General features: G+C 42.3%; 1 long non-coding RNA gene across 1 annotated transcript; it reads right to left on the bottom strand.

The window, feature by feature from the left end:
* Positions 1-9,698: 9,698 nt before the first annotated feature.
* Positions 9,699-13,381, bottom strand: LOC132249992 (uncharacterized). The gene is made up of 3 exons (XR_009461562.1): positions 13,285-13,381; positions 12,054-12,273; positions 9,699-11,260 (listed from the first exon to the last, which is right to left on the bottom strand). It is a non-coding gene; the product is annotated as an uncharacterized LOC132249992 (long non-coding RNA).
* Between the last annotated feature and the right edge of the window lie 5,709 nt (positions 13,382-19,090).

Here is a 19,090-nt window from a genome sequence, read left to right as displayed (position 1 = left end):
ACCTATACTTCCCTTGGTTTTCTTAACATACTTACAGATTTTTTTTTGGCTGCCTTTTATCCTTTGATAGGTTTTGCTGCATGCTTGTTTCATCTCAGTTTCTGGTTTGGCTGTACTGATTTTTCTTCCTTCATGTCTGCACTCTTATACTTGTCTTCAGCAATATGGCCACGTTTTCATTGCATAAAGGGAAGTTTTTTGCATGAATTTTGGAAACCAGCAAGGCACCTTAATCACTTTACCACTATGCATGCAGCAGTTCAGAATATTGATCTAAAAAATTAAGTGTTTTTTTTTTTGTCATTTGTATTCATCAATTTGTATGCAGTTTAAATGGCTTTAATTTTTGTTTTGATTTAAACATCTTGCTGTCTTTAGCATAACTGTCTATATCCATGTACTCACATTAAAATGCATTAGGATAGAAATAGACTCAGAGATACATATTTCAGTTATGCAATTTATGTTGATGTATTCCTAAATGTTTCTTTTGGGTAGACAAAATACTGTACTTCTTATGCTACAGCATCAAAATCCAGGATCTCACACCCATATAAAATGCATCTTCTTAAATAGACATGTAAATGATAAGAGTCTTCAGAAATCTAAGCTATGTAATGATAAGTCAGTGCCTGGTCTTAAATTGCACTGTTTTTTTCTTGTGAGGTGCTAAAAGTCTGCCTGTACGGTTAGTTTTGGAACACAAAATAGTAGCACCGTATGTAGGAATTGTTATAAGGTATAAGATCCATTATCCATCCAGTCCAACATTTTGTCTCTGACAATGTACTACCTCCTTCAAAGGAAGATACAAGAAACTCAATATTAGGGAAATTATTAGGGAACTATGGATAACTGCCCACCAAATTTTTCATTTAAAACAAACAGGGGCAGCTCTTCCTGAGCCATCAATCCCTGAGATTTTAAGTACTGGCATCTGTGCACCCAGTCATAAAATTCCAGTCTTAGCTGTTTACAGCATCCCAATACTACTAATAAAAAAACTTCAAGATGCCATTTAGAATTCTGGAAGGGAAAAAATTACTTCCTGGCCTCAATAGGTAAACAACAAAAAAGCTTGAAGAATAGGATCAAAATACACCTACCACTCTGCAAGAGGGTTATGTCTGCCCCAAATGGGGGAATTGTAAATACTTGATTACTTAATTCAGATGGGGTGTGTCCCCATGAGTGGGAACATGCTTTGTCCCTGGGGAATTCCCCTGCACATGTGCTCTGGCACATGGCAAGTTGCCCCGCGTGGAGTGAGGGAGGCGGAGACCAGCACCTGGGCTGGCCCCAGCAGCCTTCCCTGGGATCCTGGGGGCTTCCCTGGCTCCAGCAGCAGTGATTCAGACACAGAGAGCCTAACCAGCAGCTGGAGCACAGCTCTGCCTAGTGAGGCTCCAGTTCAGGGTGGCATACACTACTGCCATGTGAGCCACCCTGCTTTTTCTGGCACATGTTTTTTTCTTGATGCCAGGATTTCCTGGTGTCAAAAAAACTTGCCATGCTGTAATTTAGCAGCAGCAAACACCTGCATGTGTGGCATGTGAGGCTTGTGGCACTGCAGATGGGTCTGCAGCCTCATAAGCTGCATGCGCATGCTCATGGAGATGCACCCATGGTGATTATTGATTGACTTTTTGATTCCTAACCTAAATTTATCCATAGCCAGTTTGTAACCATTTGACCCTGTGCCAACTTTGTTTTTTCATTCTAAAAGTACTCCCTTCCTAATGTTCACCCCATTAATTTATTTATAAATAGCTGTAATATTCCCTTTCAGTCGGTGAATCTACCCACACAGTTAACACAACAGAGTAAACTCTAGAGCTGCTTGAGATGAAGGAAACTGCTCCTGGGTGCAGTGTCTACACGTGTGCCCAGGGCAGCAACAATTTGAGCCAGGGCAGAGCAGTCCTTGACTGGCAGAGGGTATAGGGAGGTCAGCCCTGGGCTCTGAATAGCAGCATCAGGCAGTGGAGGGACTGGCTGGGGCATGAGGATGATGAGAGTGAGGAATCATGTGGCCAGACAGCAGGCAATTCCTGCACTTGAGCACCCTCATGCCCCAGCCAGCCCCTGTTACCATCTACACCTTTGTTTCAGTGCAGTTGCTTCACTGTAAGATAGTACTTTTGGGGGCAGTACTATCTTATGATGGACTTAATTTGTTTGCTGCACCCTAATACTGGTCAATGTGTAGACAGTGATGCTTTACTGCAGAGCTAATTAGTCTGCTCCACAGGAAAGCACATATGTAGGTACATCCAGATGCACCCAACAAGCTGAGGTCCTTTAGCCTTTTTTCATAAAAGATGTTTCATTCCTTAACCAGCTTAATAAGATTTCTTTGTATCTGTTCAAATTTGACTTAATATTTTTGAACATTGGTGACTGGAATTGCAGACAGTATTCTAAATGGAGTCTGCCCATGGCTTGTTCAGTGCTACTGACACTACCTTATCTTTTTTGCATATACACCACCTAAACACTTTTAATTGCTGTGGCCTTTTTCACTACTACATCACACTTGTGCCTCATTGTCTTCCTGTGATCATCCAGTACACCCAAGGCTTTCTGTTCCTCATTTGTCTATGACCCGCCTGTAAGAGGTTGATATTCTATCGCTCAGAGCCACGTCATCTCCTGATTTAAATGGTAGTGTCTTGTTGGAAAGACCATCTGCCATGCCTTTGATGTTATGGGAGATATGTCTAGACACTCTTGGGAGATAACAGATCTTGGTCATAAGCTTAGGATGTTGGCAGCTCTTTGCAGGGCTCCACCATCCCCATCCCTCACCACACCTGATGTTCCGGACATTGTTCCATGCCCCTGAGGTTGATTTTACCCCTCTCATTCAAAAGACCCTTGCTTGGGTCTTTGGCTAATTGGCTGCTTGCCCCATGCTTCCCTGCATGGGTCCCAAGGCAGTTATTTCTCTTTTCTGGTCCCCTGTTGTTCTCCTGGGACTGGGACCAACTCTCTCTTCCTCCCACCCTCCCAGGGAGTAATTCCATCTATATGTTCTTCTTCCCCCAGGTCCCTGGGGGTGGTTCTCCTCACCCCCTGGTACTGGACTCACAGGTCAGTCAGCTGTCCCCATCAGATCAAGTTCTTTGCTGGGTTTCACCAGATAAGTTGAGAGGCAAAAGTTCTTCCTTAGGCTTCAGGGTTGGTCCTCTTCTCCCATCTTCTCTCCATTCTCCTCTCCTGCTCTTCGCTGTTCTTCTGTTCTCTTCTGACCCTGGACGCTTCCTCAGCATCCCTTAAATTCCCCTCTTCCCAGCTGGGTCTGCCATGGCAGCCTCCTATTCACTGCCCATCTGACCCAGCTGTTCCTTCTTTTGCTCTCCAGTGTGGTCTTCCCCTTTTTTCTCTTTTGCTGCACTGTTTTCTCCCTCCTGGGTTCGAACCCTGGCGTTTGAGTTTGCCATGGCAGCCTTTGATCTGCCATGACCTCAGCTGGCTCCTCTGATTGCCCAGAGTGTAATGTTTTCCTTGTCCAGGCTTGCCACAGCTTCTCTTCTTCCTTAAGGTAAGTTTGTTGGTTTTGTTTCTCTCTGGGTATTCCTGTGGCAGGGTGCTTCAGTCACCCTGTCACACTGCTGTCTTATAGCCAAAGTCCAAGTTATTTGTCTCTAAGAGCATGACTTTGCATTCATACTGTTAAAGTTCATTCCATTATACTCTCAATATGGTCTAAAGCAGGGGTGACCAACCTGTGGCACAGGCAACCTCTGTGCATGGTATGCATTAATTCAGGGAGAGGGCAAGCAGCAAATAGTGCAGGAAGCAGAAGGCAAAGCAGGAGATCAGGCGGGGAGCAAAGTAGGGAGCAGAAAGCAGAGCAGAAGGTCGGACATAGGAAGGGAACTGGAGTGTGGGGCTAACTGGTGGCACACCTTCCAAAAAGGTTGGCCCCTTGCTGCCATGAAGAATAAATGTTTACCATAGTAATTCTAGATAGTTGAGACTCATGGGACACATCTACATGAAGACATTTACTGCACAGTTGGCTAATTAACTGCACATGAACTGCTCTTAGGGCTCACGAAATGAATAAACTCCGCAGCAGGGTAGTTCTTGTAAAATACAAGTACTACCCTCCTGTGGAGTTTTTCATGCACAGCAACTCACATGCACATGCTGCCCTGACTGGCTGAGGCACAGGCTTTCTCAGTGTGGAGCTAGCCAGCAGGCAGCCCCCTTGCTGAAGCACCCTGTGCCTCCCATAGCCACACAGCAGCACATGGACACAGGGGAGCAGCTTCACTTGGCAACTGAAGAAGAAGTAATTTAACAATATGAAATCTCAAAACTAAACATTTCTTTAAGTGCTTGGGGGGAAATGATGCCTCTTTGTAATTGGGAAGAAGTCATATTTACCATTTCATTTCTTTCTCCAAAGTGGATAGTAGTTGTGAGATGTTATTCTAATTTGTTACTTAATGATAGGGGTTTTCCATTATGATTATGAAAAATCTAATTTCAGTGTAAATCCCGATCTGCACTTTGCAGACTGATAAGGGATAAAACCATAATCTTTGTCTGCCAGCTAAATAACCCCTTCTTGTTGTACTTTCCCATGGATAATAATGTAAAGGAATAACATCACAGAGCACATTTGGAATTTTCTAGTCATTGAGAAATCTTAGTTCTTACAAAGCACCCTTACACCCAGTTGGCATGGGTAGATCCCTAAGGCATTCTCGTACTGCCCGCTATTTTAAGCTCATTGATTTCTGTTTGCTTTCATCATACTTGATGCACTTTATTAATATTTTTTGAAGTTTTAAGTTAACTCCACTGAAAATTCTCTCTCCCTCTTAATAGTGATTAAAGATAAAAATGTAGTACTTTATTTAGAAAATGCCAGGAGTCAGCTAAATTAGAGCTGGAGCTGCTTTTCCACAACAAATTTCAACTTGGTGGTGGTGTTGAATCTAATTCCTTTTAATTACACAGCAGTCCTGTCTTCAGGAGGCCCATCATTCTTGTGAGAAACTAATTTCCAGGCTGTTTTAGAATAATCAAGGAGCTGGAAGATGAAGAGGCAGAACAATGGCACCATCAACTCTTACATTCTCATAAATCCACTGTGAATGTCTTTGGTACTGGGCTAGAGGAGAAAAAAGTTATATAACTCACAGTAGTTACCAAAGATAGGAGGGATCACTGTCTTGTTTATACACTTAAAAGAAAAATAAGCAAATAAAATTCCAACTCACTGCTTAAAATATTGAAAATATTGGTTTAAATCATGTTGCTTCTGTTCTTCCCATCATTTTGTCTTATATTATGCCTCAAATAGCAATGGTTTCACTTAAAGTGAAATGCTAGGTGATCATAAAGCAGCTAAATGCTACACAATTCCATATAAGATACTTCAGCCAGCACCCTATTCTTTATGCCTTTAAGTGGCTCAGGAAAAACAAGCATAGTAAGACTCACTTGGAGAGTGCAAAAATCACAGAGGGGTCCTGTGACAGTCGAGCTCCCTTACGTTAACTGGGCATATCCTCATGTGCATTAATGTGCCTTTGCTACTGTTTAGTAGTACCTCTAATATAAGCTACTACATAAAGGTGCAGTAGCTGGCACTACTGTGTAGTAGAAAAGGTGTATGGTCTGTTTGTGATGCTTAATGCAAAGTAGACTAATTCTAGTGCTCATTAGTGTGTTAGCATGGCTTTTGCCATGATGCATTAATGCACAGTAGAATTAATGTACTACTCATTGTTTTAGGTAGATGTGCCCACGTAGTAGGGAAAATGCGATGGAATGGAAAGGAGGTCAATTCTACGTCAATTCTAGATTGTTATTGCTATGATAACAAAAGGTTAACCCAGCACAGAGGGACCAGACTGCATAGAACAGTATGAGAACCATGGTAGTGATGAAGCTGAACTGAACTGCTTGCACACACCATTCTCTAGCATGTATTCTGTATAGTTTTCTGTATAGCTTAACCACTCTCTTGGCACTGACACTTGTATTTAACTGAATAGTGTGGTTGCCTTTGTTCTTAGAAGAGTATTCCTTCTATAGAGCCTAGAAATCAGTCTGGAATATGAATATCTTGGGCCACATTCCATTCCAAATATTACACATCTAAGGGTGCATCCCGATGAGCACATATGTGCAGGGGCATGCATTTCCCATGGGACAAATAGCAGTAGCACATATTTGTGCCTCTGCTATTCATCCCCATCGCACCCATATGCTCTGGTGCACAGCAAAGTGATTTGGGTGTGGTAGGGGGAATTGGGGCCAGCACCTGTGCTGGTCTGAGGGTGCCAGGAGGTCAGAAGTCAGGAGATCTGTTTGGGAAACTGAGGGTCATGCAGAGTGTCATGCAGAGTGTGAGGTCAGGAGGCAAGCCAAGTCAGGCACCTGGGAGGTTAAGCCAAAGCTGGGTCAGGTATCCAAAGGGTCAGGCCAAATTCAGGTTCCATGGGCAAAAGGGTCATATATCCAGATAATTTGCCAGAGCCAGTGGCAGCACAAGCCAAGGGTGCTGATCAGCTGACTTGGCTGGCCACTCTGGTGGTGGCAGGGAATGGGTGTGTATATGTAGGTTCAGATGTAGAATCTGGCCACCCATGTCCGCACTAGCGTTCCATTGTGGAAGTGAGACACCAGGGTGAGTAGCTGTGGGTTCAAGCTCATGGCCTGACATTGCACCCCTCAAAGATCCTTTCTGCTCTGCTCCAGGTTATACCCGAGGTCCTAGTGGAATTTCTGAACCAGATCAGGGGCATGGATGTTTTCTATGGGCTCCCATGTGCATTCTTCTGGTCTGTACCACTCCCAGGTGCTGTAGTTTTCCTTGTCTCCATCTTGAGTCCAGGATCCCTTTGACCAAGTATGTTTCCTAGTCGTGAACCATTATGGGTGGAGGAAGAGGTTGGGATCAGTGAGGGAGTGTTTTCTGTGTAAGCTTGACAGTGTTTGTGAGAGCTGCAATTTGAAGGTACTGGATTGATTTGTCAGGTGATATGGTAGCGGTAGATGCATCTATAACCCATTTTTGTGAGAGATGGTGGGTACTGAGCCCTTCTGTCGATGCCCGTACTTTCTGTCCAATCAAGCAGGCAGGCCCCTACAATGTTGATCTGTATGTCATTTTTAGGCTTCCTTTGCCTTTCTCAGCTGTAGGTGCAAGGTTATCAGAGGTGATGAGCAGAGTGGAGTGTAGCAGGGGATGGAAACCGTAATAGGCAAAGAATTGGCCCGGTTGAGTTGTTGTGTATGGAGTTGTTATTGGCAAATTTGGCAAGTTTTATCAGGAAAGCTCACTTCTCTTGTTGGAAATTGAGGTAGCATCAGAGGTACTGTTCTAGGTCTTGGAATTCAGGAGGTCAGAAGTCAATCTGTCTGGGGAACTGAATCAGAGATCTAGAGGATCACACAGAGTGTGAGATCAAGAGGCTAGCTAAATCAGGTATATGGGAAATCAAACAAGATACAGGTCAGGTATCCAAAGAGCTGTGTGCAGAGTCCATGGGCAACCTGGATCAGGTATCCATCAGAGTCTATGGCAGCGTGAGCCAAGGGTTCAATGATCTAGGTGCAAGGTTGAGCCTTGTTGGCCAGACATTTCACCTACCAGGTCAGGGGCTTATATGGTAAAAAGTAAAAGCTCAGCTGAGCTTGGCTGGCCACTCTGGTGCATAGGGGTATGTGCATAGTCCCAGATGAAGGATTCTGGCCATTAGTGTCTGCCCCAGTGGTTCACTGTGGAGGTGGAAAACTAGCTGCTGTGTCAGGTATGCCAAGGCCCTAGGTTCAAGGTCAGTTTGACAATGGCCTCCACTGCTGATAGAACCCAGTCAGGGGGCCCCAGTGCACATATCCCAGCATGCTTTGCAGGCTTCCCCTATCTGCTTAGAGACAGCTGAGGGCAAAAATCAGGATTGATTACTGGTTGCTCCAGGGAACCATATCCCCTCCCAACCAATAATTAAAAAAAAAAAATCTCCCCACCTTGTCCTCCATCCAGCTCTCAGTTTTGAAACAGTGTTTGCTGTCTTTTCAAATCTGTTGATTTCTCCTCCTGCAGCTCACAATGGATCCTTATCCCTCTGGCATTGACTGTTGGACCCAGTTCCATTGTGGGTTAAGTGCTGGCTGGTTAAATACTGCCTCTGGACTAGTGGGTTGGGTGCTGTCTGGGTTTTGTGGGGTTGGCACTGGCAGGTATGAGTATTGGTGGAGTAGTCTGGTTCCATGGGGTACAGGGTCTGGGGTCCTAGGGGCTGAAACTGACATTGGGGTACTGGGAGGTGGGGGTCTGGTGGTTCCAGGTCCTGCTGGATTGGACCTGGATCTGCTAGACCCCACTCCTTCTACACCCAAACCACATGGACCCATCCCATACTAGAACAGAGCCATCCAACCTTCCCTCACCTCTGCACAGAAATGAACCAGGCTTTTATGTAGCATCTGTGTTTGTTTCTTAGGGGCAGTGGTATGGGGGTGGGAGGGGGGCCCAGGAGTGAGACAGTTGGGTTGGACCAGGTCAATCCATGCTGAGGAGGAGGATGGGGGGGGCGGTTTATACTCTTGTTTTGTTGTGGGGGTGGGTCATGGGGCTCTAGGAACAGTAGGGCAAGAATTGAGGGGCAGGGTGGTGTGTGTCTGTGCAATGGTGGGGTTGCAGGACCAGTGTAGGTTAAGGTTGGGCTGGGCTAGGTCTGGGGAGCTGCTGGTGGGTCAGTGGTCTATTCTGGTGAGTCAGCTCCCAACCCACTCTGGGTTGGCAGCTGCAGAGCCCCAGAGCTGTGGAGCTTTCCTGGACTCATAGCCAATGGGAAGGGGGGGGGGGGGTATTACCCATGCTCAGTTGAACAAGTGGATTCTGGCCATGCAACAGGCTATCTCCCTGGAGGGGAGGGTGGGGAGATGGAGAAATGTCCTCTAGGATGCTGGAGGCTGACACACAGACTTCTGGCACTGAGGTGCATTGTACAAGTGGTTGCTTCTCTGGTAGAAGTCTACCAGAAGCCATTTCTACCTCATTAGAGATGGTTAAGGTTTGTATCGGACCTTCCATTTTTGGTCCAGTGTTTGTATGCTTGTACATTTAGAGTTTCTACCAGTGGAATTGGTAGAAATGAATATCTGTCCCTGGCCTCAGTCTTAAGGTATACTACAAAAGTGGATACATTAAAAGATTTTCAGGGACTTGAAGAGATTTAAATAGAATTCCACTTAGGTACCTAAGTTAACTTAGATGCCCAATAAGTGAAATAGAATCATATACCTTAGGACTACAGTCTACATCCAACCCTCTTAACACTAATAAAAAAAGCTGTATTTCTTATTTGTCACCATATCACTGGCTAATCAATTCTTCAGTGATACCTACGAAGAATTACAGAACATTACTTAATAGAAGTCTTGGACTTTTTAATGGCTTTCAATATTATATCTAGAATCAAACTCCTCACTAGAGTTCCTGCCCTTCTAGAACCAATTCCTGCCTGCTAGGACACCTGATTTCAGTAAGTAACAAAACAAGGAATCTGGCCTGTACTGTAGCCACAGGGACATCATTGCTGTTATCAATGGGTTGGATCTTAGAATTGAATTTAAAAGAAGTAGAACTGATTATTTTACTAGAATTCACCATATGCAAGTCCACAAGTGAATCTGAGAACTTTGCTTAGCAGGATACTTAAGCAAAGGACCTAAGCATCTTTCTTGTTTTTGCTGTAGGCAATAAGAAAAATGAATTTTGGAAAAAATAGAAACATTTTATTTTGACAAAGATAAAGGTTGAGGTCTGGAAAAGTAGTAAATTCTCCCTCCCCTAATCTTCTGTAGCTAGCAGCAATCTATTAGAGTTTAGTCAAAGCAAATGCGATAGCCTCAACATATTTAAGACTCAAAATAAATTTAAAATGTTTACAGATTAGAAAATACAAACCTGATTTACTGAATTTCTCTTTGTGTTTTTAAAGAAAACCTCCATTTTTTGGTCAGATGCCATTATACGAGTCAATGATAACAGATATTCAAAGAAAGAAGAGGAAAAGTTCTGTTTTAAAAATATTAATGTTTCATAAATTTCTTAATTTAAACTGTTACTTAAGACACTAGAGGATAAGAATACCAGTCTCTTTATTTGCAGTGTCCTTGGATAATTTTTTTTTGCTTGTTAGACCAGCACATAATAGAAATAAGAAGGAATTTTATCTGTAAGTTTTTCACTTGTAACTTGGGGCACTGTTACCCTTTTTATCACAAACAGGACAGCCGAAGTAGATACAAATTCCATACTAAAACATCACTATTGGTTTTCTCTTTTGGGGTATAGTTTAAGAATACATCTGAGGAACACAAAAACAGGCAAGTAAATTTAAAGAATGACAGGCTTATTACTCTTAGCCCAAGGTCTGCGTGCTATACACGCTATACAAAATTCTGTTTTAACCTTGATCAAATAAGGAACAACTAATTCAATGACTCTGGATTTTGACTAACTGTGAAAAACAAAATTCAAGTTAGGATTCCATGTACCGTATCCATCCTAACTGATACACAAACAATGGGAGGCAATGAATAAATAATATACCATTGTGCACAATATTCATCAATGTATTCAGTGGAATTAATGTCATGTTAGCATCTTTGGTTGCTTAGGACTTGGACTCTTAAATCATTTCAATGCTTTTTAAAATGTTACTTTGTGTATCTCCATGGGCTTCATTATTTGTCATGTTTTTCTCATCATAATAAGTAGACGCAATGCTTCATGAGGTCATTCAATATGTGTTTCTTTACTGTCCTGCAGTCTCACTTGTTGTGATTTTCATTATATAGGACTCATCTTTGATACATAAGTGCAGTAAGCATCTCATCACTGAAGAGAACTACATGGAGTAATTTGTGAATGAGATACCTTTTACAAATTTTCTTTCTTGCATGTTTCCGTAACATTGATTTATGAGAAGATTATAGAAATGCTAATCCCTTGCATTACTCTCACTCATGCTTTCTGGTATTATTTTGACTTCTCTTCTTAAATAGTGCTTAATTTTAAAATCAGACCTACTTTTTACATAGGTCTGATTTTAACAGTAATGTAACATATTCTTTGGAGTTAACAAAGGGCTCATTCCACTGAATCAATAGCTACCTCAAAATTGAATAATAGCATTCAGAGAGATATATTTTATTCATTCATCTCCTAGAATAGTGGTGGAGTCGCATGAGACTGATCAGTTGCGTGAAGTCCTCTTGCTTCCTAGGAATAATAAAAAACCAAATTCACTGAATCCCTTTCTCTGTAATAGATCTAGTTAAAAATAATACCCCTCCTATATTTTATGTAGATGGCAGGCCAAGAGTGACAAATCTTTTATTTCTCAGCTTTATGTTACCCTTGCTACTTGGTTTTAACATATGAGTTTATTTGGACATAAACAAATACATATAAACCCCAAAGTAGCTTTCACACTTGGTTTCTCCCTTCCTCTCCACTTCCCCCTCCCTACCCCCCTCCAAAATCTGTAGCTGCAAATAAGGCCAGTAGGACTTAGTCTCACTAGACTGTCAGGAATGGGGGCTGCACAAGTTCAGTAGCTTTGAAAGGCACCCCAAGTTCTTACATGCCTACACTAAAGCACTCATATTTGAAATGACCTATTTGTATGCCAGAGCACTATGCAATTTTATCATGTTCTCAATATTCTGTTCATATTTTTATGTTATTCATGTGATCATTTTAAATCTATTTTTTCATAGTACACATCACCATTATGTTAAAAACATTTTTGCACTTGGTAGATGTATTTTCATAATTATTAAATATACCCTTTTACTCTTCCTAAAATGGAATATACCCAACTATCCAATTCCTCATATTTTCGATCTCTTATTCTCCCTGTTATAGATCCCATGTCATCATGCTCCCCAGTGCCTTTCACAACTCAATATTTAATATACAATAATTCTTTCACATTCAAGTTGGCAGTCATGTTAGTCCTCTCCACAACCTCCTAAAATGGTTTTTTGATTATTTTGCATGTTGCATTCACCTTTTTCATCAGATCCTTCACATGCTTTCCACTACTATTTTAAGTCTAGTTGATTCTATCATTTGGGTGTTGTTTATTCAGGTGTTATTTTATCTATCATTCGGGTGTTTCTTATTCTCGAGTTCAAAACACATTTCTTCCTTCATTTCACAGAATCGTATTTATTACCAGGTCTTTCCACTTGTTTCCTCCACATTCACTCAAGCCCCAGTTGCAATACCTAAATATACACATAGGGATTTGTTAGGAGATGTAAGTCAAAAAGCAGATTTTCTGAGGCCCAGCCAAGTACATTAGCCATAATGATCAAACCCAGGTGTGACAGGGGCAAGCTCAGGGCCAAGTTTTGAGTCAGCCCGCCCACTGCAGTCTGCTCAGTCTCACCAGCCATGACTTGCTGTTCCCATAACTGGTGGAAAATGCAGGAGACTACTCATTCCATGTCCCAATGCTAGGGGGCACTATCCACCACTCCAAACCTTCCCTTTACAGTGGCCCGTGCCTCGCAGATGGCATCCAGGATGACACTAATCTTCCAGCCTAAAGCTGGACCAAGTTTAGCCTTCACTATCAAGCCTCTTTCACACACACACACACACTGCTCTCCTCTCACTAGGGCCTCTCACACTCCACCCCATCTCACAGGGTCTCTCTCACATCAACAACTTGTTCCACCCTGCTCCCTCTTGGAACAACTCCCATAGGTCTTGGGGCTTTATCTGGATCATGCCTTGGGTAGCAGATGTACAGTCTCTTGGGCCTCTCCCATGACCCTCACCTATTGTAGTGGCCAGCCAAGTTCCTGACCTAAGCCAAGCTTGACCTGGCCCCACTCAGGGCAACTCTACATCAACATACATGAACACACACTGGGCCCCTGGCCCCACATATTGGGTTTCCAGGCCTCAGTTCCCCCTCCCTGGGGCTCCACACTGCTGCCCCCTCCCTGGGGCCTCACAACCGTCTCCTTCCCTGTATCTGGCCCCACCTGGAGTCTTACACCCCCTGGGCTCAGGTGGCCATAGCCATAGCTATGCCTGGCCCCCTTATGCCCACAGTGTTGTGGAGGCTAGGGGTTATTGAGGCATCCGGACCCACCTTCCACCAGGGAGGTGAGTGGTCCTGGTATTTATGTGGGGCTGCTGTTTCACCGGCAGTCCCACCAGGCTTTCCTTCCCCAGCAGGGTGCAGTTTTAGGTCATACCCAAGGCCAAGAGCCCCCTGCTCTTACCTGCCAAATGTTTCATACAGTAGTTCAGCCAAGTAAAGTCTCTAGCCAGCTGACAGCAGCAAACTGCTACATTTATAGAACTAGCCTGTGCTTTAAAATGGCCACCGCAATCAGGCACCTGCTGGCTGACTGACTCAGCCCTTAAAGTGGCAGGCACTACAAGTGCACTGCCACACCAGGTTTTATTTTGAACCTACAGGCTAGGGACAGACATTCAAAAAGCCTGATCCAGAATTGATTCACTCTTTTGCAGGTTAGTCTAACCTGCAGAGAGTGAACTGGTTTGCAAGTGGTTAGATGTTCAGCACATGCCTGCAGTGGCTCAAACTGGGAGGTGGTAGAGCACACCTGCCAGTCACTGCCAAAGAGGAGGAAAAAGAGATGCTCTCCAAGGCTCTCACCCCTGTCTGCTGGAGCACAGCCGGGCAACAGCGGGAGCTAGCATAGGGGGCAGCTGCTGCCAGACTGAGGAGTGGGGGTAGGGAAAAATTCCTTTCTCTGAAACAAGCATGTATTGAACACGGCAATTTGGAGCCTCAAGCATACATTAGGGAATTATAAAAAATCTTTGCCTAAGCTAAAATACAGCCCAGTAAAACATAGCATATGCAACTTAGTCTAACTTAAAATGTAAACCAGAGAGACAAGAGAAAGCTTTGCATAAATCTTATGTAATCCTGAGGGCAAAGTGTCTCGTTACAGCCAAAAGGAATCAGGGCTTGTGACAGAGGTGATAGCTTTTATTAGACCAAATAATTTTTTGAAAAAATCTCTCTCTCTCTCTCTCTCTCTCTCTCTCTCTCTCTCTCTCTCTCTCTCTCTATATATATATATATATATATATATATATGTATTTTTTTTTTTGTAGTTAATCTGCCTATGGGACAGGGCGCCTCAGGAGTGCAAGCAGTGAGGGAGTTTATTTCCCCTTCCCTTTCCTGTCTCACCAGCAGGGACTGTGACCAGAGGCTGCTGGGCAGGGCTGAGCAGCCCTTGCTAGTGTCCCATGTCCAATCCCCGCTTCTCTCTCCCAGACCCACTGTGGAATTAACCCCCTCACTGCCTGGATGCCGGCAAGCTGCGGAGACTGGAACCAAACCCTGGACGGGGGGGGGGGGGGGGGGGGGGAGGGTAGGCAGATGGAGGAATTAACTCCCTCCTTGCTGGCTGCAGGCAAGCCACAAAAGTGCAACTGGGCTAGCAAACCTCAGGTGCAGTCCGAGGGGATGGAGGAAGGAATTAACACCCCTTTCTGCCCCTTTGCCTCAGAGGCCATAGCAGGCTAACTCTGGCCACACGCCACCCCTGCTCAGACTAGAGAACAGAGGGGAGGGGCCAGCCTTGCTGTGGAGCAGAGAGCCCCGCCCAGCCCAGAGAGCATGCTGGGATGCTGTGGGTGTCTGGTTTATCTTAAACCAGCAGGGGGTCTGGGACAGACATTACATAAATTGGTTTTAGTTAAATCAATTAAGTCTGATACTATATTCAACCAGGTTTATCTCAAACTGGTTTCTGCCATTTTCAAACTGGTTTATGTACAGTGAACATCTGTTCTGTTACAGGTTTAAACTGATTTCTGATCTTTTAACCTGGTTTATGTGTAATGTCTGTCCCTTGCCCCAATGAACAGATAAATTCAATGAATCACATTTTTAAGGATATAACTTATTTTAAAATTTATGTAGATAGCCTTATGTATCAGCTTCTATCTATTTAAATGAGGTTACATATTGCATTGTAAAATGGCAATGACTTCCAGAGGCATAGCTAGGCAGTACTGTGCCCTGTGGCAGTGGTGCACAGTGGTACACAACAGCTGCAACCAGGCAGCAGCAGAAGCTGCTCTTTCCTCACCAACTCAGTGCCCAGTTCTGGTAGCCCTTACTTTCCCCTCTAGTTACTCTCCTGTTGACTCCAATTCAGCAAGGTACCCTTTGCAGAACTGCACAAATCTTTCACAGATGTTTGATGTTTAGATACAACATATACCCTATTTGTAGGGTTTTCTTTTCTTTTTTTTTTTTAACCAATCAGATTTCATTTGTTACTAAAACAGTGTTTCAGCTTTAAAGCTATTATGTTTAATGAATATACTAATTTTACAGTAGTACTATCTTATACTATACACTATATTATTCTAATATATGGACTATATTATACTATTATGTTCTATATTAAATGTATATTAACTACTTTTAAAGCTAAGAAATGTCTTGTGGCTTTTGATATCTTTATAGTAGAAGGCCTTAAGTAATTGTATAAAATACCTTTTTTCCCTTTAAAATCACTCAATTTGCTTTTGTATTCCCTATAGCATTTCTTTGTTTATTCTCTATATGTCCATTGTATTAACATGAAATCAGCAAAACAAGGCTTGCTGGTGGACAGTGCATATTTTACAAATAACCTGGTCTTTCTCTGGTGCAGTGAAGTAATTCCATAGCTTGGAAGTCTTTCTAAAACTATTTCTGTATATTGCTCCTGTCTCAGTGGGAGCGTCTACATGAGACACTAACTGCGCAGAAGCCTAATAACACTGTGCAGTAGCATACCACTCAAAAACTGTCCTAGTATGCTTCTGTGCAGTGTTATTAGGCTACTGTGCAGTAAGCATCACAAAAAAACTGTGTGCCGGTGCTACTGCGCAGCAACTGTACTTACTGCACATTTAGTTAGTACTTCATTAAGCAAGTTCATTTAGTACTTTATTAAGCAAGCACATTAATGAATGTGTAGACGTGCCCATTGTGAACTAAGAGCACTCCTTGCGGAGATCTTCCAAGTGCACACAGAGGTCGTATAATTCCCCAAAGCATTCTCCTATCACAAATCACTGAGAAGTTTGAAGAAACATCAAAGTCATGTTGTACAGGAGTTCAGACAGGGAATACAACTAATCTTCTTTTTAGACTGCAGTGTATCCTTCTATCCAAGCCACTGTGGTCTGTAAAACATAATATGCTAGGCATTTTTTGTTGGACTGTAACAATAAATGAAAAATGCATGTAAGGTTGCAACAATACTTCCAAAAAGACATTGTCTATATGCATCAAATAATTAAATACATAGCAATGAGGTACATTCATTTTAAAAAAATAACTTGTAGGATAGCAAGAGCACTGGTTTGGTCTGGTTATCAGCTAGCTGAGCGCTATCCCAAAGTTTTCAGATCTCAAATGTAAGGTTGGGCATGTTTGCATTGTTCTATAGCCAGTAATTTTCGGCAAATAATGTAAATGTACATACTTTAATCTAGACCTCAGGACTGCCCTAAGTTGCACCCAGGACCAAAACAGCCTGAGGGGTTTACATTGCTTCCAATAACTGCAGAATCTGAGCATCTTCAACCTAAATTCAGTAGCAGAGCCCCTGGAAGACTTTACAGAATTTCAGCCACATCAGGATGAATATTCTATTTAGAACAGAGTATGGGGCACTGCATTTTGCTTGGTATTGGTTTGGAGTAGAAGGGCGTGTCAGTGTTGTGTGTGTCTTTCTAATTCTTATGGAGTTGCTTTTTCATGAAGATTTGCCCTGAAGATGGCAAAATAATGAATTTGGCCTCCTATCTATCCATATGATGGAAAAAACCAAAACTGCCCCATTATGCTTGACATGTCACTGACTACAGGTACTTGTCAGAACAAGGATCCCTTACACTGCCAGCATGGTAGGTTCCTTGTCAAATGCCTTTTAGTTGGCACTAGGGGACATGATGAACAAAGCTGCTCGACATAAGCTCCCAAATGCATAAGTAGTGGATCTCTCTAGGGGCAGCACATCAGAGCAGCTGCATGTCTGGTGCAGAGGAGATGGGGGCTTAAAAATCTCTTTGTTATACCCCAGATAACAACTTGATTCAGGATTGATGTTTTCCCCATATCTTCTTTTGTTCTTCAGGTATTCACAACCAGAAGCCGGTAATGTGTTGCAGCTTTTTCACATGCATTAGGTCAGCTGGGTCAAAAGAGGCAGATGTGTTTAAGCAAAATATTTTTTAAAACACAGCAGATGAGCTAAGCAAAGAGGACAGTGGTGGCTGAGTTTGCCTTCCCCAACCAGGCTGAGGTCCAACTGTTGTTCCTGGCAGCAATAACCCAGACTCAATCAAACCCAGGTGCAGAATCAGCCAGCTTGGAGGAGAAGTGTGTTTACATCTGCCCTTTCCTGACTCTAGGGCTCTGCTCAGAGGGAGGAACATGCTGTTGGGAGATAAATTTCCCTCCTTCTAATTATAGGCCTTGCCATCTTCTGCCCACTTCAAGTGTAAATCGCCTAATCATAAACAATTCCCCTTCAAAGCTCAACACAGATTGGGTGTAATTCCCTGACAACACCAATCTGTTCACCTCATTGCATTTGAGGGCCAGAATTACATTAAAGATCCTCCCAGGCTTCAGAAAGAGAGAAGAAAAGGAAAAGAAAATCAAGAAGCCACAACAAACTAACTGATTGCTGTTCTTATTGTCCCGAAGATACAGTGTTTAATACTATTGAAAAATTACCAGCTATCGTTTAGTACCAAAGAAGTCAGCAGAAAAATCTTAATTATCTGTTAAAAATAATAAAAGTGTTTGTAGCTTATAAGTTGTTTTAAAGTAATTAGGAAAGCCAGGTAGAAGAGGAAGGGAATTTGCTGATTTTTATTTATTTACCTTAAGTTAGACAGATCTCTCAAGTTATTCTCCTGGTAAAACTGAGGAAAAGAGGTGATCTTATTCATGATTTTGTTTTGTTTTTCATGTCCTCCTTCCCTTCTATCGTGTGTTACACTCTCATGTTGCATCTGGTCTCAAATTAAGTAAGATTTGGTAAAGAGTAGCATGCGCTTTAGTTACTTTCTGAACGTAAGCCATGCTGTGTAACTTAAAGTTTACCATTTATATGAACCTTAATCTTGTGGGTGATATTTTGCAGGAGCAGAGCTTTGGAGCAGGGGGCATGTTTTCCAAAGTGTTTGTTCAGAAGCATCCAAATGCAAGTGTTCTTAAACCTATTAGTAGTATAGCACTTAAAACAGTATTGGAAATAGCAAGGATTTATTTTGAGACTAAAATGATGAATCTTGACTAATTTATACTGATTTGGAATTTATGTGATAACCCTGGCTTTAATGGAATACTTCCTGATTTACACCATCATTCAGTAAGAACAAATTAGACCCTAAATTTTCTATATATCTTGCAGTTCTGGAGAGAAGGCTCGATATGATCCCCATATTTTAGTATTGACAAATTGCTAAATCTAATAATACTCTAACTTGTTAAAAATATGTCAGATAACTCACTTTTGCAAAGTTTTCTGTTACCTGGCACCATATCAGCGTGCTCTGAGCTAGCATGTTTTTGGATTGATCCATGAAAAGGAAACTGGAACAGAATTTCTTTTTCCAGTTTTAGAATATTCAGGTTGCAGAAGATATATGGGTTTTAACCTATCTATCCTTACTCAAATTGTACTGAATAATTTTGGTAATAAATTATTACTAGGTTTCTATACTTACAGAAAATTGATGCAGACTGAAGGTGGGTGAGAATAGCAAAATCTAAAATTTATGAAGTACAAGAAATAAAAAAGAAATATAACAGCCTAGTAAATCAGCCCACAGTTACTTAGCGCAGGTGGTTCTGTAGTTGTGATACACTTGGGGGAACTCATTGGCTTCTCTCATTGGCACAGAGAGGTCAATTAAATTGTTTATACAAAGAACCTGAAATATTTATATCTCAGAAGATAAACATTGTAGCAGAAACATTATACTATGCAGAAAGTGGAAAATTCTTGAAGTGATTAAATATATTGCTAG

This window comes from Alligator mississippiensis, chromosome 1, assembly GCF_030867095.1.
Source record: "Alligator mississippiensis isolate rAllMis1 chromosome 1, rAllMis1, whole genome shotgun sequence".
NCBI lineage: Eukaryota > Metazoa > Chordata > Crocodylia > Alligatoridae > Alligator > Alligator mississippiensis.
Note: the sequence above shows the minus strand (reverse complement) of the source record. Positions and strands in the feature narration are given on the sequence as shown.